Source organism: Cupressus sempervirens, chromosome 9 (genome assembly GCF_028749045.1).
Source record: "Cupressus sempervirens isolate cs-2001-9-10 chromosome 9, ASM2874904v1, whole genome shotgun sequence".
Taxonomy (NCBI): Eukaryota; Viridiplantae; Streptophyta; class Pinopsida; order Cupressales; family Cupressaceae; genus Cupressus; species Cupressus sempervirens.
In genome coordinates this window covers 411604442-411629189 of record NC_143126.1, presented here as the reverse complement: position 1 = coordinate 411629189, position 24748 = coordinate 411604442, and the positions used below count along the sequence as shown (strand labels likewise).

General features: G+C 32.2%; 1 pseudogene; it reads right to left on the bottom strand.

The window, feature by feature from the left end:
* Window positions 1–897: 897 nt before the first annotated feature.
* Window positions 898–2140, bottom strand: LOC149539043 (ABC transporter G family member 11 pseudogene; annotated as a pseudogene).
* Window positions 2141–24748: the final 22608 nt, after the last annotated feature.

The following is a 24748-nucleotide window of genomic DNA, read 5'->3' as shown; positions in this document are numbered from 1 at the left end:
TTTCCTAAGTTTTTCCAACATTTCTTAGAACTGCCAATTATTAAACTAGAATTTTGAAAAATTCATAGTTTTAAATGCAATCCCCATTCCATACCCATTTTCTGTACCCAATGTATCCCATCTTAGGTAACTATGATAATTACCAAGTAGAAGGCTCAAAATAAATAGATAGACATCTCTGAAGGCATTATAAGTAGATACAAGATGTTGACATTTAAAAGGTGTCTATCCACACTGCAGAGCTGATCTCTTAGAATAGCTCATCTCTATAAGGCTACTCTAAAAATTGACAATAACTGGTAGCAATTGAATAAGGAAATATCCAATAAGCATAAAAAAATAAAAAAGAGAAGTACAGACTAAATAAGTAGTGCTTTAAGATGTAAGTGGTACTATGTAAAAATTATACCTAACCCACCAGTCACCAGGACAAAATAAGCTTCACATTCAAGAAGATATTCCTATTCTAAAGTACACAATCCTTATGAAATACATAAGATTAGCTACACCTTTGGCGCAATCCCATTTATAGTAGGAGGCAATTGTAGTGGCTCTGTCTACCATCTCCCAAATAGCACAATAGCATGCCCTTCAAAAGAGTCATCTTCAAGGAATGTAGCATATGTATCAATACTACTTGCTCGATTTCGAGAAGTTTCCAAAATTTGGGATCAGAATTCAATTGTGATAGAATGACTTCCCATCAACTACACTCTAACGCAACTTAACTCCTATTTAACTTAAAAGTCTTGTTTCCAGACCAGTAGTAGTAACTAAAGTACTCTTAAATAAAGAAACCTACCATCTATCTAAGCCCGATGATAATAATATCTCTAGTATTCTTAAATATAGTAACCAACAATTGCAGCTTAAGAAAAGTGAGCTTACCTCACATGCCTAAGATGCCTTGCCAAAGTAAACAGTTTTCCCTCTAGAGAGCAAGTAGAGGCTATCAAAGAGTTCAAACATCTCACTGCTAGGTTGATGAACTAAAGCTATTATAGTACGCCCATCCCTTGCCAAGCTTCTTAATGTTTGGGTAATAAAAAATGTAGATGCACTGCAATTAAAAATTCACCACAAATCAATACATGCAATTTTAAATTAGTCATAATCCCAAGTAGTCAATAGTCTACAGAATCACTAGCAGTTAGTATTCAAGGCTCTACAAAGAAAAATAAAAAATCATTAAAATCCTCTCTGATGCTATTCTGGATTCAGTATCTGCCACCAATTTAGAAAGATTCTTACCTGTCTAAGCCACTTGTTGGTTCATCTAGAAACAACAACCTTTGCCTCATTAGAATTTCTAAGGCAATGCTCACTCTTCTCTTTTCTCCACCACTGATTCCCCTCAACTGCCAGTTTCCTATGGGAGTGTTGGCACATTCCTGAAGACCCATTTCCACAAGTGTAGACTCTACTAGTGCTGATTTCTCTGACCAAGGCATTTTATTAGGGAGCCTTACATGAGCAGAGTATGCTATGCTTTCTCTCACTGTCAAGGTCCCAATTAGAGTATCATCTTGAGTTACATATGCCTACAAGAAAAAAGAGGAAAGGAAAACATCACCCATGTAAGAATATAACATCAAACATCAACAATTCACCCAAAAAATGCTTCTTTGATTAAATCATATAGTAGTTCTGAAGGAGAGCTTTTGCTTTCGGCCATTTAGCTTGATAGATCCAAACTGAAATGCATTAGCTGCCAATCTGCGTAATTTTCACAACACAAATCAAACATCTAAAAAGCTTCATGAATCACAAATTAAATATGAAATTCATCATCTACTTGATGGGAAATGGAAACCCAATTGATATTACCTGCAAGGGCATCCAAGAGAGTAGATTTTCCAGAGCCAGAGGGGCCCATGAGAGCCATCAAGGTGCAAGGCTCTGCATATCCAATCAAACCCTGAAGAACAGTTTGAGTTTCACCACTGCCAACAGAAACAATAACACTCAAATCTTGACATGTAAGCCTTGCTGAAACATCTATGCCTTTTGTATCAATTTTCTCCTTCCACAATGTCTCATTAAGTGGACTCAACCCCCCCACCATTGCTATCCCCTGAACCCTACTGTTTCCTTGCTCTATTTCCACTATAGCATGGTTTTCACCACCAAAATCTGCCATTTTTATAACACCTGGATATTTTCTTTCTATCAAACAAATACAAAGCTTCAAACCCACAAGCTTATAGTTGCTACCTTTGAAATATGGAAAATAAATATACAATTTATTTGTATGGGTGGGATGATTTTATATCTAATTTTTAATTTAAATTTATTACCATTTGTTGTTCACAAGAATTTATCTTGTATGAGAATTAATGGCATATGTAGTATTCATTGTATCTAGATGATGCTCATAAAAATCAAACATGGGGCCTCCATGAGATATTATTAATCCTACTACTACTCCAACTCAAGCACAATTAATCATGGAGTTTTCTCCAAGGTTAATCCCACTTAACTTGTTACTCTATTTGCAAACTCTTTAGCAAGTGTTTTATCTTATGAACCCTCTCTTATAGAGCCCATTAGCTCATTAATCAATAAGTATGAGACATTTTTGAGACAGGTCAAATTATGATATTGCTGTCAAGATTTAATTGTGTACTTTTTGAATCAAACTCATTGATTAAGTTAAATACAAACATTCTAGAAAAGCAAAAGGTATTTTCCACGCATCAATTTATATTATTGCTATTATGATTCAATTATGTAGTTTTTAAAGTCAAATTCTTTGATCCATGTTATATGAGTAGTTCACAAGAACCCATACCTCATTAAAAAAATGATTAGTATACTTATCACTTATTGCATCAATATCCAAATAGAGAATGAATTCTAGATGACTAGAAAGTTCATAACAGCTCATATTTTCCTTTAACTGACATTGAGACCTTTAATTTTTCACTGTAAAAGGAATACCAATTTCTAGAAAATTATAGTGGACTGTCTTAGCTAATCCAATTTGGAAACAGATTCTTGGTTTGGATATATGTGCAGATACAATATCAGGAGATGAAATGATTAGGGGAATTTCAGGCGGACAGAAGAAACGCCTTACAACTGGTATGCTTGTTAAATAGCGCATCAATTGATATTCTTTTCCACATTTTGATGGGCTCAGACTGTAAAATTTATAAATGATTCTTTTGTCTGCATATAGGGGAGATAATTGTTGGACCAAAAACTACTGTTTTTATGGACGAGATTTCCACGGGGCTGGACAGTTCTACAACGTATCAAATTGTTAAATGTCCGCAGCAATTTTGTTCACATATGAGTGCAACTATTATCATGTCTTTGCTACAGCCTGCACCAGAAACATGTGAATTGTTTGACGATATTATACTTCTTTCAGAAGGACAAGTTGTGTACCATGGGGCCAGAGAACACGTGCTTGAATTTTTTGAAAGCTGTGGATTCAGATGCCCCGAGAGAAAGGGGGCTGCAGATTTCTTACAGGAGGTAAACATAAATGTGGGATCTTTGTATAATCAAGTTTAATCATAAATGTGGGATCTTTGTATGATCAAGTTTAATTTACTTTGTCTAGAATGGATCTTTTTCTAAAATGTTAAATTATTAGTAAAAGTCTATAGGCAAACTAACTAGGTTGAGATTTGCAGGTGACTTCGATGAAAGATCAAGAGCAATATTGGGCTGACAGGAGTAAAACATATCAATATATCTCTGTGAATAGGATTTGCTCCTGCTGCTGAAGGGTAGGCATGGACGACTTAAACATCATATACTATAGTTTGATTTCTAAATTAGAAGTATTAAATAGTCAAAATTACTAATTTTTTCTTTAGTGTGTGATGTTTAAAGATGGTCTGAGATAAGTTTGTAGATTGCATTAACAATGATAAGTATTTTTTCTTTTCTTTTAAAATTAACTTTTAAGAAAAGGATAGGAGAGAGGATTAAGTAGTTCAGTATTTTAAATTTTGAACTTCTCAAAATCTTATATAGAAACTTGTCATACCCAAAATACGGGGTAAAAACAAACACACGTACACAAATTTATTTTTTAAAGATTAATTCCACTCACTAAAACTTAAAACATTTATTATTAAATTTATTTCAACATTTGTTCGTATATAAATTTCAAGCCTAATATAACACTCTCGCTAACCGTCTTTATTACTAACTCCTCTTTTAAAATAAATTTCACGATGTATTAACATTAATACGATTAATGTCGACAAACTTAGATGTTACCATTACCCATTAGCATTTCTTGATGCATAATATATATATATATATATATATATATATATATATATATATATATATATATATATATAAAATTTAAATTATATTTAATTTTAAACAATATATTAATTTTATTTATTATAAAAGAAATTCAAACGAACTTAATAAAAATCATCCTATTAATAAGCATAAAAATTTTGACCAATCAAGATATTGATTAACATGCAATTAAATCATTCTAATAACAAATTTATATAAATCCAAAACTAACTAATCCAAACATCAAAATCCAATTAATGAACTACTAATTTAACATCTATCTGAAGTAATAACTGGACTTTATTTAAACTTCACTCTAAGCTATTTATTTTTACATCTACAATCTATTCCAAAAAAAAAAAAAAATCTAATAAAAATAATAATATAATTAAAATTAAATAAACTAAATAAATAAATAAGGAAAAAAATTAACACCACTAACTTAAATAATAATCTACTATAATTAACAACTAAATTTCTAACTATCTACACTTGTTCTAATCTAAAGACAAATATCACTACAATATTAAAACAATACAATCATTTAAAAATAAAATAAACTAATACTAAAAACATATCAATTAAATTTCTAAGAAAAATAAAACTAACACACTAATTCATACTTTACTAACTTAACTTAAACTAAAATTAAAGTAAAACTAAACAATAATGAAAATTCCTTTACAACTAACATTACTAACCTAATTACCTCTTAACTTAACCTACCCACACCAACAATCAAATTTATTACTACCCACATACCCATACTAACCCTACACACCATCTCCCCTGAACATTTCCCCCTACACACCTGTCCCATCCACCCTAAACTTTTACCCACGTCATCCTTTCCTTTAGGCCCCATTTGGTTGCTGGCATAGGAATAGAAAATTAGAATAGAAAAATGGAATGGGAATGGAAATGGGGAATGGGAATAGAAATGGGCAATTCCAATCATGTTTGGTGCACTTGGAATTCGACTAGGAATATGTTAATCCATTGTTTGGTTGTACAAAAATGGAATAGGAATAAGATTAAGTTTTGCATTTTTAAAAACATTTTTCCTAAAAAAAAAAAATTAATTTATTATTTTTTGTTAATTCATTTTCATTTTTTTAAACAAATAGATATAATTTTAAAAAAATTTAACAAAAAAAATTCAAAAAGAAAAAGTTTTTTAAAAAAAAAAAATTTTTAAAATTATTATTATTTTTTTTAATGGAAAATTGGAATGGGAATGGAAATGGCCTATTCCAATAACAAATATTTTTTGGCATAGACATATGCTCATTTTAATGGCAAAATTGGAATATGTCTTCCTATTTCGAATTCCGATTGAGCTTACCAAACAGTGAATATAAAACATATTCTAATTTTGTTTTCCTATATCACTCATATTCCAGCAACCAAACGGGGCCTTAAGCACTTCCCAAGGCTTGCTTGCACGCTACCCAAGCAGCCCAAACACATCCCGACACCAGTCATGGTGCAACTTATTTGCATCGGGCCTGCCGTTTAACATAACTTTCATCTTCTCCCTTTTTTTCGTACTCTGAGCACCTATCATCACTTTTTATAAATTTAACATTGAAGTATTCTAATTTTTAGAAGTTACGATTAACATTGTAAGTATTGTAATTTTTAAAATTATGTATGGTAATAAGTGATTATTATTATTAAATGTTTATTTCTTATGATTTTTTTCAACTAAAACTAACAATGAGATATTTATTGTTGACTAGAAATTTTAGATTTTTTTATAGTGAGTAGTTTATTTGTAGTTATCATTTGAGATCAATTGTAGTTTTTTTTTTCTATTCAATCTTTATGAATCTTTAGAATACTTTTAATTAATTATTATAATAGGTGATTATTATTACTAGCTTAGATATATTTTTATATATATAAAAAAGCCGAGAGTTATCCTTCTCAAGGTGCCTATTTTCATAAATTACATCAGTGCAATAGATGCCTTGAGAAGGATAACTCTCAACTTATATATATATATATATATATATATATATATATATATATATATATATATAAAGCTAGTTTAATAAAAAAATATAAACTTTTGCATCTTATTTTGATTTCAATATTTGGTTGACTACTGTTTTATTTGTTTTGAAGAAGGAGATGTTATCCATATTTTTACACAATTTACAAGTTTTTATTATAATATTCTGTGTACATAAGAAAAAGATTTTCAGCTCTCTACATTTTGTATCTATTTCCATTCAATGTATAAAGGATAAGTATTAAATATAAATTTTGTGTCGCTTTAGCTACCTGTCAAATTTTTCAAAATTGTTGATGAAAAGTTTACAACGATGGATGCTTTCATTGTAGAAGCCTCTCGGCTTAATTAAATGTTAAATTCTTATGATTATATTATTATTTTTTAATTAAAACTAAAAATAAAATATTGATATTTGCAAAAAGAGGGGTAAAAATTTATTAAGACAAAAAGGAATACAACAAGGAGAGCTCAACAAGGAGCTCGATCTTGAGCAACAAGATCATCAAATTCTTGCACCATCTCAAAGGACAATTGCCTCCTATCCCTAATATTCCAACCCGGATCATGACTAGATGCCCATTTGGCTAAACAATCAGCAGTTCTATTCCATTCACGAGGAATATACGTGAACCTAATGAATTGAAAAGAGGAAGAGAAGAAAAGAATCTGCTTAACAACAGTGGCCAGCTACCAACTAACATCCTCAAGCTCTTGCAAAGAAAGCATGTTCACCACCACCTGGGAATCAGACTCACAGATAATCTTACTCCATCCCCGCAAGCAACACTGTTCCACAGCATATAAAATAGCCTGAGCTTCCATGAGATTGTTAGTATAATCACCCTTATGAACTGAGGAAAAATATTTAACATCCTCAAAACTACAACGAGCCACTCCGCCAATACCAGCCGGACCAGGATTCCCACGGGAAGAACCATCAATGTTAATTTTCAGAACTCCACAGGGAGGAGGAGTCCAGTGCCCATCCCGGTTAACCCGACCCTTCCTCTGATGGTGAAGCTGCCTGGACATAGAAGGAAACCTATGAGCTGCAGCCCCATCCTGCAGATGAAAATTGAGGCAATTATAGATAGCAAGATCAACTGGATCCATACCCCCATCAAGCTCACACTTCACAAGAATAGTTTCCTGAAGAGAATGTGATATTTTCCACCAAAGATGCAAAACACCAAGCCGAACATCTTGGAATATGTGATGATTCCTCTCCAACCAGATATGCCAAAGCATAAAAGATGGGCTAGCAATCCAAACAGCATGGAGAAAAGAAGACTTGGAGGGAGCAGTACCCAAGCAGGCCTAGAACTCAGGCAAAGAGGAAGAATGCCGACAAGAGCAACCCCAAGCGCTCCACCAAAGGTGCCATATCTAAGTAGAATAGGAGCAATGGAAGAACATATGGGAGACAAACTCCTCTCCATTACCACACAAAACACAATAAGAGGGGCCCTAAAATCCACGTTTATAAAGATTATCCTAGGTAAGACAATGGTTGTGAGCCACTAGCCACATGAAAAAATTGCACTTGGACCAAGAAACTTTATTCCAAACTTGCTTCCACCAAGGGACCTCAGCATCCCCAAATAATTGTCTAGTTATCTCTTGATACCCAGCAGAGACATGATATTTACCAGACAAGGTACCGCCCCAAGCCAAAACATCTAGACCAAGCAAAGAAGAACACTCTCTAGAGGCCAAAATTTGAGAAAGCTCTTGACGATCCATGTCTGTACCTCCAGGAGGCCAATCAGAAGAATGCTTACATCTGTAACCAACAACAGGTCCCAATTGATAAGGAGTCTTGTAATGAGCCACTTTATCCCATCCAGCAGCAAGAAAAGAGTCACAAAGAGGCTAAAGATGAGGGTATATGGATAAAATGGAAGGGAATCCATCCCAAGCATCAAACCAAAACAAAGCCTGAGAACCTCCTTTACATATCCAAAACAGACCCCTCTTTACCAACATCGCACCTGTCTTCAAAGTATGCCAAACCATTGAGCCATGACCTTCAAGAGGAAGTGTAGAAACAGAGCAAGGATCAACACCATGAAAATATTTATGAGTGATAATACGAGCCCAAAGTTGATGTTGTCCAGAGCACCATCGCCAATAAAGTTTAGCAACCAAAGCTTGACTACTCAATAGAGCCTATCGAAGACCAAGACCACCCTCCTTTTTAGGCCTACAGATAGTTGCCCAATTAACCAAGCTCCATTTAGTACTATGAAAATTACCACTCCAAAGGAATTGCCAAGAAAGAGCATCAAAATCTTTGAGAAAGTAAATAGGTGCAACGTGAACCATGCTTCGATAAGTAGGAAGAGCTTGGATAACAGCTTGAAGAAGAGTAACCCGGGCAGCAGTAGAAAGCCATCTATGAGTCCAATGATTTACCTTATCTTGAAGCTTGGTAATCAAATTTTTTCAAAAGAGATGTGGCTGCCTAGAAACAGCAATAGGGATGCCAAGATAAGTAAAAGGAAGTGATCCTATCTGAAACCGTAGGATACCAACAATCCTGTGTTGAATAGAATCAGGAGTGTTAAAAAAGTAAATGGAAGATTTGTGCTCATTAACTTTCTGGCCTGAAGCTGCCAAATAATCGTCCAAAGCATGTCGAAAGGCTTCAGCTTCCTTGATCCTAGCAAGACCAACAAGAGCAGAATCATCAACAAATTGAAGATGGGAAAGAGAAGGTAAGCCAATACCCCACCGCCAGCCTTGAATAGAATTCTGGGACACCTGATGCTTAATGAATCTGCCCAAGCCTTCAGCCATGATGATGAATAGATATGGGGAGAGAGGGTCACCCTGGCAGAGGCCACTAGAAGCACCAAATAGTTGAGAAGGTTGACCATTAATAAGAACAAAAAAAGAGGCAGAAGTAACACAACTCATAATCCAACTCACCCAGTTAGAGCTAAATCCAAAAGAAAGAAGAATACTCCTTAGGAAGCTCCATTTAACTCTATCGTAAGCCTTCACCATATCCAGCTTAACAAACATGGCTCTCTCCCTTGAAGTAGCCACAGAGTGAATAGCCTCAGTAGCAATAACCACCCCATCCAAAATTTGTCTGCCAACAACAAAACCACCTTGTTCTTCTAAGATAATAATGGGAAGCCACCTTTTCAATCTCTCAGCAATCAACTTAGTTATAACTTTGTAAACCACATTACATAAGGCAATTGGTCTAAAAAACTCCAATTGATTAGCACCCTCTCTCTTAGGAATAAGAGTCAAGAATGTAGAGTTCAAAGCTCAAAGCATTTGCTTGCTAGCATAGGATTCTTTAACCACCTCCAACAAATCATGATTAATGATGTCCCAAAATTCTTGAAAGAATTCAACTGGAAAGCCATCAGGACCAAGAGCCTTCCCCTTAGGCATGCCAAAGACCACCTCCTCCAACTCTTCCAAAGAAATAGGATGCATGAGATAATCATTCATTTCCTAAGTGATAAGGGAAGGAATAGAGGACAAAATAAGATTTTCTTCATTATCAGCAGGAGGAGAGTCCTCAAAGAAGAGGGTAGAGAAGTACCAAATAGCCTCTTGGAACAAAGCTGGCAAGGAATTCAGTTGGATACCTTGAGAATTAACCAAAGAAGAGATAGTGCTCTGATTCCGGTGAGATTGCACTGTTTTATGGAAAAAGGCAGTGTTACGATCACCTTCCTGGAGCCAATCAACTCTAGCCTTTTGCTTCCAAAAAATTTCCTCTCGAAGTTCCCATTCTTCTAGAGCTCTAGAAGCAAGGGATTCAGCCTTGCCAAGATCCTCTGAGAAACCTCGATCTCTAATCTCCCTTGTGATGACATCAAGATCTTCTTGAGCAAGCCTCTTCATAAAGTGAAGGTTCCCAAAGCATTCCCTATTCCATATCTTGAGCTGCCTTTTAACATATTGAAGCCTTTTAGAAAATGAGAACATTGCAGTACCATATGCAGAAGCACCATCTTTCCACCAACAGACAACACAATCATGAAGAGAGGAATCCCGAAGCCACATCAACTGGAACTTAAAAGGAGGATGCTTCGGAACATAAGCCCCTATAGTGAAAAATTTGATTGGCCAATGATCTGAACCCCTCCAATCAAGGATTTCTGAAGAGATAGTAAGGGTGCCACTAACCCAGAAGCAAGAAACAAGAAATCTATCCAAACGTTCTGAGATAGCAGCAACAACAGTCCTGCGATTATTCTAGGTATAGAGACCATTAGAAGGCTTAACATTAGAGAGATGCAAAAGAGATATATGTTGTCGAAGAAGAGCAGAAGAAGGCCCCAATCTAGCCAAACCACCATGCTTCTCCTCTAGACTTAAAACTGAATTGAAGTCCCCTGCTAACACCCAAGGATGATAAGGATGACAATGATAAGGATGATATTGATGTTTGATATAAATTAGAAATTATATTTATTTAGGAGATAAGTTATTTGAAGTTGTCATTTGTATTGTAAATTTTGACCTCTTCAATATTTATAAATCTTTAGAAAAGTATATACTTACAATTATTTTTTAAAATCTATACCTCACCAAACATCACTTTGAAACTATAACAAAGTTTACAAATTTTAAAAATAAACTATTCAAATAAATGATGTAGTGGATTTATCTTTTATTTGAAATTAGTATTTGTGTTATTATTTTATAAAAATTTAATAGAAACAAAGCTTATTTTGTAGGTCAATAGAAGCTATTATGTAATTTAACTAAATTAATTACATTCAAATCATTAATTTTACATAATAATATTTCAATATTACTATTTTAATATTTTAAATAAAAATAATTTAAATAAATCATGTTTGTTATAAGAATAAATATATTATTAAAAACTATTTGAATTAGATACGTTTTAATAATATATATTACTTTAATTATTAATATCATTATTATTTAAATTAAAAAATGATTTTATTATTTTTATTATAAAAAAATGTAAATAATCAAAAAAATATTATTCTAAAAAAATATTATTGAAAATTTATCTATAATAAATATGATATCTATGGTACCCATAAAAAAAAATCTATTTAAATTATTCAATAAAATTCATATATCTTTAAAACAAGTTTTTGATTTAAGATTTAACATAGTGGCTTGTATTTGCCTAAGTTGTAATAGTTTAATTAGAAACAATAGTAAATAAGAGAATTAATAAAATTAATTGTAATAATAATATTTAATATAATTTAATTAGTATTTGATTAATATTTAAATAGTATTAAATGTAAATTTTACATGAAAACTTTTATTTTAATTTAGAATGATTATAAAAATTATCCTAATATTTTTAAGTAGAAATATTTATAATTTAAACTAATTTCTAATTATTTTTTATGAATGTAATGTTATTATTCAATTTAGTTATAAGATTAATTTTCTTAATATAGAAAATGAAAACTAAATTTTTTTAATGTCTCAATTTAAATGTGAAGTATAAATTAGAATAAAATAAAATTATGATTTATTTACAAATCATAGACTTTTAATGCATTTTAGTCATATTAGCTAAAATGATAAAATTTCATCATAGTAAGCAAAACTTATATATTACTAAATAAATTTATACTGCCAATATTGAAAATGGATATATATACATGTATGTATAATTTAAATAATTTTATATTTATTGCTAAAATATTTATTTTATCATTTATATATGTATAATATTGTGTATTAAATTAAGAAAGTTATTTATTATGGGTAAAATAAGGTTTTGAGTTCCTACATTATTTAGACATAGTGTTTAAGAAAATGAATAAACACGAATGAAAATAATTTTTAATACATTAGAATAAATATTTAAGTTTTCACATCTCTTTAAAATCTTTTCAAAAATAATAATAAGTATTTAATTTTGAGAAATCATTAGATATTTTATTATTAATTAATTTTCTTATAATTCTCATATATTCGGTAGTGTTCCCTTAAAATCGGCTCCTATAAGACTCAAATTATATGGACCAATCAAGTGGAAGAAAATTAATTTTAGCAAATTTTAAAAAAAAATACTCACATATAAACATTGCAAATTAAAAAACTTTAATAATAAAATAAAAATACTTGTATCTAATTGGTAGAAATTGAAAAGATTAATCACTAGTTAAACTTTTAGTATTTTACCCTATGGAAAATACAATAAAGTACATGACAAATACAATAAAAGTACTTGTAAGCTTTATAAAGATTCATAAATATTAAAGAAAAAAATAACACTACAATTTATCTCAAAATTTAACTACAAATAAGCCACCTCACTATAAAAAATCTAAAATTTATAATCAACAATAAATATCTCATTATTAGTTTTAATTTAAAAAAATTATATTATTAGTTTTAATTTAAAAAAATCATAAGAAATAAACATTTAATAATAATAATAATCACTTATTACCATACATAATTTTAAAAATTACAATGCTTCAATGCTAATCGTAATTTTTAGTATGGCATGATACTATTGCATCCATTAGATGCCAAAGGATGCAATAGTAACTTTTAAATAGCCAATCAGAGTCAAGAATTTTTACAACATATGTCTACAAACTATAGTTTTAAATTTTCTATCTATTTAAATGATTTAAACAAAATAATTTATCTCTTCTTTGATTGGCTTAGAGCAATAATAGTAGGGAGTAAAATTAATTTTCTTCATAGAAAATTAGGATATTTTGTACACTCTACTTTTAATACATTAATTATAGCTTATGTCATCTTTTCTATAATAAAAAATTTAACCATATTTAATGCATTAATTATAACTTATGTCATCTTTTATATAAATCTTCTTTTATCATAGAAAATCATTTTTAGAACTATTTTAAACATAAAGATCAAATAGTAATTATATCAATGACATGACATGTTGACTATTTTCTTTATATAAGAAATAAAACTTAAATCTTAATATTTTTCAATATAGTTTTATTTTATTTTTAATATTTTATATTATTATGTTCAATTTTCTATTTTACTTTTTCAATTATTGATTGTGAACTAGAATATTTATATAAATATTTAATCACAATAATTTAATATAAATATATTAGATTTTATTTTATTCATAATTATTTATTGATTAAAGGTTATTTAAGAACATTATAAAAACTTTAGGAATTAAGCTTTTACATTCTAAAAAACCAAAGAAATTAAGATAAAAATTTAGCAATTTTTTACATTTGAAATTATATTTGTAAATTTTAAACAATATAAAGACCAACAATTCAAATATTTTGTTATGAATATTTTTCTCTATTCTTCCATTATTATTTTTTAACTTATTTTTTTTTTTTTTTTCTTATATTATAAGGTGAATTTGGTGCTAATATACCAGGGCACCATCTTATCTGACGCTAGATTTTCTATCCAATGCAAATAAGCTATTTTTACACTGTTCAAACCATAGCAAGTCACTCACATCAAGATTCAGCATAGATCGTCTCATGTAATTATCAATGTTTGTATGGAAAAATTGCTACTTCTATTTTGTTTAAACTAAAAATTCAAATGGCAGGAACTATGATGCTTGCATCACTTGTTAAAAATTAGAATACTTCAATGTTAAATTTATAAAAAGTGACAATAGGTGAGAGTATTGGAAACCACATCTGATAGTATGAAAAAAATTGGGAGAAGATGGAAGTTTTGAAACCACATCTGACAGTACGGAAAAAATGGGAGAAGACAGAAGTTATGTTAAATGGTAGGCTTGGTGCAAATAAGTTGCATCGTAACCGGTGCCAACACATCCCCAAGCAAAGTACGTCTGGCATGGAAAGTGCAGGGGTAAAAAGGTAAGATAAAAAAAGGAAGTTTGAAACTTTAACCAAGCCTGCACCAATTAAAAATTTGTCTGTCAAATCTCATTCGTCAATGCACATGGGGGTACGTGATCCCAAAGATTTTTTTTGCTGGCAGAAATTTGCATGGAGTGGAGGGAAATGAAGATTAGAGTTCCCAAGTCAAATCAAGGGCATTTAAGACATTGACTTAAGTTTTTTATTTTAAACTCCATGTTTCCTATAATTTCAAACTGACACCTAGAACAAGCAGGGGTTGTTATTGTTAAAAGTTTATTTGGTGGGATTGGAATATTCTTAAGTAGATATTTTAATTTATATATTTAGTTATTTTTTTATATATCCTTTTTGGTATTAAATAAATTTAGAAATTCAAATTTTCCAAGGGAATCAATTTGGAATATTCTTTGTTCCCAAAAGGGAATTTTATTTGTTTCCCCATAAAAATTACAGAGAGGTTTTTTTTGCTCTTAAGGAGATTTTTTTTTTCAAGTTCATAATTTTCCTAAGTGTAAACTCTTTTTATGCAAATTTTTTTTTTACAAGGGGGGTGTATTTTTCTTTGCTAATTGAATTTACTAAATACCTAATTAAACCAAGGGGTTGAATAATTTGTTTTAATGACAATATAAGATTATTTTTATGTCCTAATAAGCACGAAATTGAATTGAAGTTCCAACCATATCAATTTTTCCTTAACATCATTGAACTCAAAATTTCATAAATTGCATGTCACAATTTTATCTTTTTTTTTCAATACACACATGCATAAACTGAAATACTGTAAGACTACAATGCACAAATATTACTCAATCTCTTTTTCTATTAAACCACCTGATTCAAAGGCTCCGCCGGGAAAAAACCAATAAGAAAACTCGACATTGTTGGCACTTCAACAATAAGTTTAAATGTAATATTTTTACACGAGATATTATCCCGAGGGAAAAACTCCCAACATATTTGAAATCCAATACAATTGAAAATTTCCTTCTTGGCCCTTAACAAGGGATCCATTACGAATTTTGCAATACATTATGGTGATCGTGGAGAGAACAAAAACTGACCAGAAAACAACCAATCATAACATGAAGACAAAAATCAGACATTCACTCCCATCCCAGATTTTCATAACAAGTTCGACATTGAACCAAGCTAGGGAGAAGGAGGATTTTTCCAACAGGAGACATCAGACACAACACCAACTTAGGTGCCCTTTCGGGGGCTATAAACTCAAGAACTTTTGTTCTTCCATTCTTACATTCCAAAACTCATACATGGTTTGTGCTAATGAGTAGGGGCCCATAACACCTTACCCTCTCTCCCTCTTCTCATCATGAGAAGAGACTCTACACTGTTGGAGTCCAACTAAAGACCTTCTCCTGTACATGGCCACTTCTGCCCTATCGAAAGGTGAGTAACGCCAATACAACCCATACAATCCCTTCAAAATTTCAAACAAAAACACAAAGGAAAGACATTTAAGAAAACCAATTTCAATCCCTCCCAAACATACTCAACACTCATACAAACATACATATGAAATCAAACTGAAACATGAAACACAACATGAACCAAATGAGGTGAAGTATTCTTAACTTCAAAAATCAGGTTATGACAAATGAACAAATTTGAGATGAGCTTGCTTTCCTCTCCTTCTCCTTCAATTCTAAATTCCACTCTAAAACTAGAGGTTGGGTGAACACCCAAAACCCTCTCAAAATTACATTTAAATAAGATGCTAAACTCAACCACTTCAAAAAAAAAATAACTCCTCCACTTTCCTAAAGTTCTAGAGGTTTCTAACTCAACTAGACCTAAGGCTAACTTCAAGGTGGAGTTAAAGTTATCTAGCCCATGATGAAATCAATCAATTTTCGCAATAAAGAAAAAATTGAGTTTTTGAATGACCATAAAAGTCAACAAAAGGGGCTAGGGGGGTGAAAAATGGCCCCAACCCATACCCATACTCCTTGGATACTTAGAGTTCATGATTTTAGGCCTTTAGGATTCATTAGGGACCTATCATAAGCTAAGAATTTTTAGGACTTTCTAACAACCTTCAAAAAGTAGATTACTCACTGATCCTGATTAGGGTAATTAACTTTAATTACTAACTGATTAGTGAAAATGTCACTAACCTAGTCTGATTTAGATCTTTAGGTTACTCAGTTAACCCTAACTATCATGCTGGAATGTATATACAATTTACAAGTGTCAAGCAACACTAAAAAAATCAGTGTTACAAACACATTAACACTAATTGATTATAGAATGATACATTCATACATCTCATGATACAAATAAAAAAATAAAAACAACGAGGTTTGCATTTTTTGTTAGTCTCAACCCAAGTTTCCACAATAGGTACATAGGGTTCAGTTTCATTTCTTCGTTAGATTTTTTGGCTAAAATATCCTACACACTCTCATTGCACACATACATGCATGCGCAAGCGTGCGCGCGCGCGCGCACACACACACACACACACACAACTTATCTGGATAGTTACATAAATTAAAACATGAATCTTTCATATAATTAGTTGTTTAATTAATTTCTACTCACATTTAATCAATAGTAATCACATAATCAATATAACATATAACTTATTCATTAATTCAGATTAAGTACTAGTATATAATCATCATTAGGCATGCATATACCTAAACATCATAACATCACCAATTAAAGAATACTAAACTATCTGAAGTATAAAACTTAATCATTGAGGTACCAAAATCAACACCCTTATCATCGGGTGAAAATGACTCGTATCATCATTAGTAAAATTTTAATGTTTAAATAGTCGGGATAATGTAGTAGTTCTCGAATCACTAAGTATTAAAATATGGATGTATCAGCTACTCTCAATTTCATTAGGACATTCACAACATAAAACATCACTTCATATCTGTTCTAATCTCCTACAATATATTTAACATAGAAAATTATATTTAATAAGTACATGCAAGGAGGAACCTTAAAAAAATTTAAATCACTTTCAATTTCCTATACCATTTTACTTGACAAGCTCCTTATTCAAGGTCACATTGCTAAGTATTATGCAAGAGTAGCATGCTTTTTGTCAAGGTGTTCAGAAAGGCCTCAAGAAAAAAAGTGAGATAATGAAACTCATATCTATGCATTAACTCATGTTTTGTTAGAGCACTAAGAAATACATTTCATTCAAATATAAATAATCATCATCAACACTAACAATTCTAAAATCAAAACTATAGATATAATATTGACAAAAATATTAAAAATTAAACCAATAAATACATCAATAATTATTAAAAAACATTCAACCACTAGATCTTTTCCCCTAATTCTATAAGAAGAAACAAGAATTTCACTGAATGTAAATAAAATTAAGATTATCTATGTGAGAGTAGACTTTTCAAACTTATCAAAATCTTATATAGAAACTTTAAATCACTTTCAATTTTCTATACCATTTTACTCGGCAAGCCCCTTACTCATAACTAAGATTTCAAGGCCGCATTGTTAAGTACTATGCAAGAGCAGCATGCTTTTTGTCAAGGTGTTTAAAAAGGCCCCAAGCAAAAAAGTGAGATAATGAAACTCATATCCGTGCATTAACTCATATTTTGTTAGAGCACTAAGAAATACGTTTCATTCAAATATAGATAATCATCATCAACACTAACAATTCTAAAATCAAAACTATAGATATAATATTGACAAAAATATTAAAAATTCAACCAATAAATACATCAATAATTATTAAAAAACACTCAGTCACTAGATTTTTTCCCTAATTCTATCAGAAGAACCAAGAATTTCACTAAATGTAAAAAAAAATAAAGATGTTTATGTATGTGAGAGTTAGACTTTTCAAAATCTTAACATTTTATAGTGTGGTTGATAATGCAAGTTTTTCAGGCAATTCCTCATACTATTTCTACTACATCAGATGTCATCTTCTCTTTTCATATTTTTAGCAGGACTTTGTAGAACAACGATAGCATCCAATGCTAGAGCATCACTTGCAATCCTAGCAATTTTACTGCTTGGAGGATTCATTATCACCAAAAGTATGTAATCCTTCTCATGTTACACAAAAATCAAATAAGAAAAGATTTGCAACATCTCATATCTTTCAAACATTTTATTTTCTTTGCAGATAGCATTCCCATATGGTTGAGATGGGGTTATTGGTGCTCTCCGCTAGTGTATGCCGAAAGTTCCCTTGTTTTGAATGAGATGCTTGATCCCAAATAGAATATAGCATGTAATCCTTCTCGTGTTACACAAAAATAAAATAAGAACATCAATTGACAAACAACCAATCTAATTCAATATTAAATGTTGTGTGACAATTTAGTTTCAATAATAGAAAACTACCAACTGAAGAGGTGAAATAAACACTAAAAGCCAGTGCATTCATTATAATACAAGGGTGTTTCTAGTAAGTTTCTAGTATTCAATTTAAGTAAAGATTAACTGCTTATTTATTAATTTTCAAATTATTTCCTTGAACTTGAGTTAATATTGATTTACAGAGTATAGATTCTTCATCAAATTTGGCCCTTGGTGTACTTGAGAGGCGTAACATCAACCCCACCGTATACTAGTATTGATAGGAGCTACTGCTTTGTTGGGATTTACCGTGCTCTTCAATTTTTTATTCACAATTTTATTTACATATCTAAAATGTGATTTTGTTCTATACTTTTCTTCATTGTATTAAAAAAATTGTGTTTTTCTGCATTTTGACAATGATTTTTGTGCTGAGAAGCTCTCGGCAAGAATCAGGCTATAATACCAAAAGAAAAGGTTGAAAATGAGGCACAGAACCCTATGGGACCTACCCAAATCTGAGAGGGAGCAATCTAAAGTATATCCTACCAAAACTAGAAAAAAGCACAAGTAAGAACGTATTCCTCTTTTCGCTTGTAATAGATGTTGTTGCACTATAAAAATTCAATAATAGATGTTGCACAAATAAGAATTATGAAAAACCATTACAGGAGAAAAGGATTGCAAAAGTAAAGCTTTTTTTTTTCTAGCCTTATAATGCACTTATATTAGTCTTCCATGGTAAAATCTGGTTTGATCTCTCTCAATCTACTCAAAAGTGTTTGCGTATGCAGAAGAAATGTAGATGCATCACATGAACAGGAGATTGATCAAACGAGAAATCATTTCAGCAAATTTGGATGTGGAAGCTGGCATTTTGAATAACAAAGAAATGGTTCTTCCTTTCAAACCTCTGGCAATGTCTTTTATCAATGTGAATTACTTCATTGATATGCCTCCGGTATAACCCATGTTTAATTCCACTTGTTAAGTTGATAATTATCTATATTTGCTAGTGATTTCAACCCTTAATTTGAGCATTTATAGGTGTGTTTAAATACCAAAAAAATGGGTTTTGAGTAATATTGTTACTTTTGGCATTGAACATTATGCAGGAAATGAAAGAAGAGGGAGAAACAAAGGATAAACTTCAACTACTTCGTAATGTAACAGGGGCATTTAGGCTAGGAACTCTCACTACTTTGATGGGCATTAGCGGGACTGGAAAGATGACACTAATGGATGTCTTGGCTGGAAGGAAAATGAGAGGATTATATTGGCGGGGATATTAGGATCTCTGGCTTTCCAAAAAGACAAGAAACATTTGCGTGAATCTCTGGATATTGTGAGCAGAATGATATTCATTCTCCACAAGTGATAGTGAGGGAGTCCTTACCATACTCTTCTTTTCTTCGTCTTCCAAAAGAAGTTGATAAGGACACCAAAATTGTAAGTCCCAAGCTCAAATTTTGTTTGGCATATTTAATCTCTACATCATTTGGTGGGATTCAGTTCTTAAGCTCTGGTTGAATCAATTTATTTGAATTTTCAACTACCATAGGCCTTTGTAGATGAGATTATGGAGCTGGTAGAGTTGGATGGTTTAAGAGATGCATTGGTGGGTCTTCTGTAACTCGTCTTTCAATAGAACAAAGAAAAAGGTTAACAATTTAAAAAAATAAACATAGGTCTGAAATATTTTACTAGGATAGCTCACAATATCATATCTTCTATCTCAAATTTCAACCAAATTTGGCACCATAAAGTTGAAATGGAAACCCTAACCTATCGTGTCCCAAAGGCCAAGGTTCAGCATACTCCCATCCACCATGACATTTGCATTGAAGCTGTCAAACCATGTTGGCATGTAGTCCTGGCCACAAAATACACATAGGTTCAAAATACGTAATACAAGATTAAAACATTTATTTACTTTCCCTCCACCAACACAGGCCAGATTCAAGACTCGGTCGGGAAAATGTTGCTTGCAGTGTAGGAAATAAGCGCACAAGTCTTCCTATCCCAACATAACAATGAAATTAGAGCATGAAAAAGAACTTTTTTTATTGACATAATGAAGCCCGTGTTGTCAAAATTTTGACCAAAACGGGCATGTATTTTTTTTTTTTTTAAAGATATGTTTCCTTTCATATTCTGACCAATTGACCCCATTTTATTAGATGGTCAAAAATTTTGGTCTAAAAATGGGGTCAAATGTACTAGTGTAAACATGTACCATCCAAGCATGATGTCTTGTAAAATTGTTGACCATCATCTATTTCACATAAATGTTAAATATGAATTCCCTTGAAGATCTAAGTGGCTCATTCATGTTAGAATCTTACAAAACAAACATAGAATGCAAAAATTCACATATATGCCTAAAAAAATCAAAATGATTAGAAAATTCAATATGTATCCTACAACAAGAAGTTGTGCATGTGTGATTTATCTTCACATAAAAAGGTTTACCCATCTCAAAAAACCTTTGACTTATTTGAATTTGAGAATACATACCAATAAATTTTGCAAAAGTTGTGTCTGAGTTGAGTCCAAAAAATGTTTTGCATGTGGATCGTGATTTCGGCTACCAATCATCTTTCTTACAACATCTCTTTGATTAGGGGAAACACGCATTTTATTTGTTTAAAAATCTTCAATCAATGATTTCAAAGCTTCACTAATTTCTTTATCCTTTCATGGTAGTCTATCGCTAAATGTCCATAACTTTTTTTTGTTGGATCTTCCACTCTCTCACGCCTTACCATGGCTTTCCTTAGAGTACTTCTACCAATTTTCAATATTTTCTTGTCTTTCTAATGAGTTGAGATTTCTTCATTTGGGTACTTACTATTGTTGATGTAAGTATGTGTCTTGTAATATTACTATCTTTGGTGCATGATTTAGAACCCACTTTTTCATATGCACTCATTAGATTTTTTACAATATTTTTTTCATTTGAATCATCCATCATTCTTAGCCTAAGAATCTTCATGATGGGCCTAAATTTCAAATTATTCATCATTTCAAAAAATAATTGCCATTGACCTTTAATACTTAATTTGTCAAAGAATAATCTCCACATACGATTAACTTTTCTTTGACAAGTACGCTTGCTAATCTTGTCAAGCATTGATTTCAAAATGTTAGTATCAATATCAATCAAATATTTTGGTCTTCTAAAATGAATTCTAGAAGGTGTTATAATCTCTTCCTTTCCCTCAACATTTTGAACATCAACATAAGGTTGAGTGTTTTGCATACCTTGAACTGAAGATGATGTGTCTTGGCAATAAGATGCAAAAGATGGAATATCACCTACTTGATATGTTGATGTTGTGCTTTCAACATGACATGATGGAGTGTGTACATTGTTGGATGTAGAAATTAGCATCTCTCCAACATGAGATGATGATATGACTCCAACATTAGAAGATGGTGTAGCTTCACAATTCAATTGTCTTCTTGAGCGTAAGAGTGTCATTTGTTCTCTTTGTCTTTCCAATTCTTCCTCTTTGTTTATTTGTATTGGTGGTTTGTGTTCCTCTTCGAAAGAAAATTTTTCATTACTGCATTACAATTTTCTTTGTTAGCATAGTAATTTTATTTTATCTCTTTTAATTTCCAAATATCTCTCCTTCTCTTCCATTATTTGGGTTTTGGGTTTCTTCCTTGGCATGATGACGATTTCTATATGTCAAATTATTCAAACATTTGAATTACTTACAATTTATAAATAAGAAATCATTCAAATACATATATAAATTACAATTATTTCAACGAATACACAATATATATTAAACAACTTGTCAAATTATAATGAAATTTCTCTCTATAGTAACAAAAATATTTAAAAAGGATTGCACTTGAACCTTTTCTATAGAAGGAATGTTCAAAAATCCTTCAAATAGTGTATCCAATGATTAAATTTGGTGTTTTTATCTTCCAATAGCATGAAAGAATGTTTAAAAAGCCTTCATATAGTGTATCCAATGATTTAATTTGGTGTTTGCTAACTTCCAACAGCAAGAAACCCATGTTTTCTATTGGAATAATAGAATAGACAACAAACAAAAAAGAGAATATGGGTTAGTAGGGACCCAAAATTTCATGAAAAATCTCTCTCTCCCTATCCCACTCTCTTCCATCCCCTACTCTCTCTCTCTCTCCCCTATCCCATCCTCTCTCATCCCCTCCTCTCTCTCTCTCTCTCTCTCTCACACACACACACACACACACACACACACACACACATCCCCCTCTCTCTCTCTCCCTCCCTCTCTCCCTACTCTCTCTCACCCTCTCTCTTTATCCCACCCTCTCTCATCCCCTACTCTCTCTCTTTGTCCCTCTCCCACCCCCTATCCCACCCTCTCCCATCCCCTACTCTCTCTCTCTCCCTATCTCCCTCTCTCCCTCCATCTCTCTCTATCCTACCCTCTCCCCTCTCCTACTTACTCTCTCTCTCTCTCTCTCTCTCTCTCTCTCTCTCTCTCCCCCCCTATCCCACCTTCTTCCCTACTCTCTCTCTCTCTCTCTCTCTCTCTCTCTCTCTCTCCCCCTCCCCCTATCCCACCTTCTTCCCTGCTCTCTCTCTCTCTCTCTCTCTCTCTCTCTCTCTCTCCATTTCTCCCTCTCTCCCTATCCCACCCTCTCCCACATCCTAATCTCTCCCCATCCTCTACTCTCTCTCACTCTCTACCTTCTCTCCTTCCCTCTCTTCTTCCCTCTCTATTGAATTTAGGTTTACAAAGTGTGTGCCACACTATAGCACGTATGCATTATATAAGCTTGAATTTTAAAATACTTTAAATAGCATGAACATGCTATGGAGCACATGTGCTATTTAAATCTTTGGATTCTACCAATCCTAAGGCTTGGATTTGACTTGGGGATCCAACCTAAAGGTTTGGAGTCTCTAAATTGGTGTAGTGCCTCTCGTATTTGTAGTCTATACCTTGTCTATTTTTTATTCGAGAGATGATACTCTTTTGATATTTGTACCTTGAGACGACCTGAGGGTCGAATGTTATATTTTGATTTCTGTACCATAGATGCTTTGTTGCTATGTTGTTCAGTTTATCATATTTGCATGTTGATGTTATTTTGAGATGACAGTAGATCTATGATAACTGATTATCTAGTTATATGATGTATTGGACCTATTTGTTGACTATGTTATGAGATGGATTCTACGCTATGGTTATTTACTTCATTCTTGTACCTTCACACTTTATGTGAATGTGAGTGATGTAAATGGATTAAATAGGTATTTTAATACATGTTGCTTTGGCTATGATATTATTTGCCATTGCACTTGATCGTGTGTTTTAGTGTGCAGGAATTATGTCCCTGGCAGTGGCCTATGGAGTTAGTGATCCAGCTGTTCATATTTTGCCAATGTCGCTCCTATATGGTCGACGTATCCTTATTTAGTTGTTTTATATTAAAACCTTTCGATGATTAGCAAATCTGAACTCAGTTGCATTATGTGATAAGACCAGTGAACATTTCTGTGCATTTAGAAGTTCGCATTCATCGCGAAAGTGTTAAGTGTTTTTCTATAATTTTGGGTTTTCAGGTTTTTAATCTTTTGGATTTAATTTCTGGCAGCTTTGCCTTAGGTGAATTTCTATTACGAATAATAACTTATTTTCGTTTGGGTTGTTTCGGAGTTTAACTACTCCAACTAGCTATTTTCCATTATCAGCTATTCACTCAAAATGAATAAATATTGGAAAAGTGAATTCATTATTCACTTCTCACATTTTGGAAAATTGAGTTTGGAGAGAAAATTTGGAAATCCTCTCCTAAAGGATTATTGTTTTGCTCGTTGCGGAAGCTGTGAGCGTGGGATCTTTGCGAGGTTGGTCTCGTTGGATTCGACTCGAGGAGTTCTCGCTTTGTCGACAGTTTCAGCAGTTTCGGCGGAGTATTTATTTTATTTTATGGGTTTCAATTTTGGCCCTTTTTGCTGTCAGGTAGGGCCTTCCTGTTTTAATGTTTTTTCTCTATTTCTGCTTTCGTTTCTTGTAGCAATATGTTAGGAGGCTGTGAACTGGTGTTCCCCTCCGTTTTTGTTTGCTAGTTCTGCCCAGTTGGTCGGGTATGAACGTTTTACCTATTTTTGAAATGGGGGTTTTGGTTTTTGGGCCGTTATACTGGTCGTTTTTGCATACGGTGTCCGTTTTCAATTATTTTTGGATTTTTGGGGTTTTTGAACCCAAAGGCCAAATGGGTTTTAATTTTGGAATTTTTCCAAAATTTGGAGTTTTTAGCTCGTTTTGCGTGCTACCATGTTTTC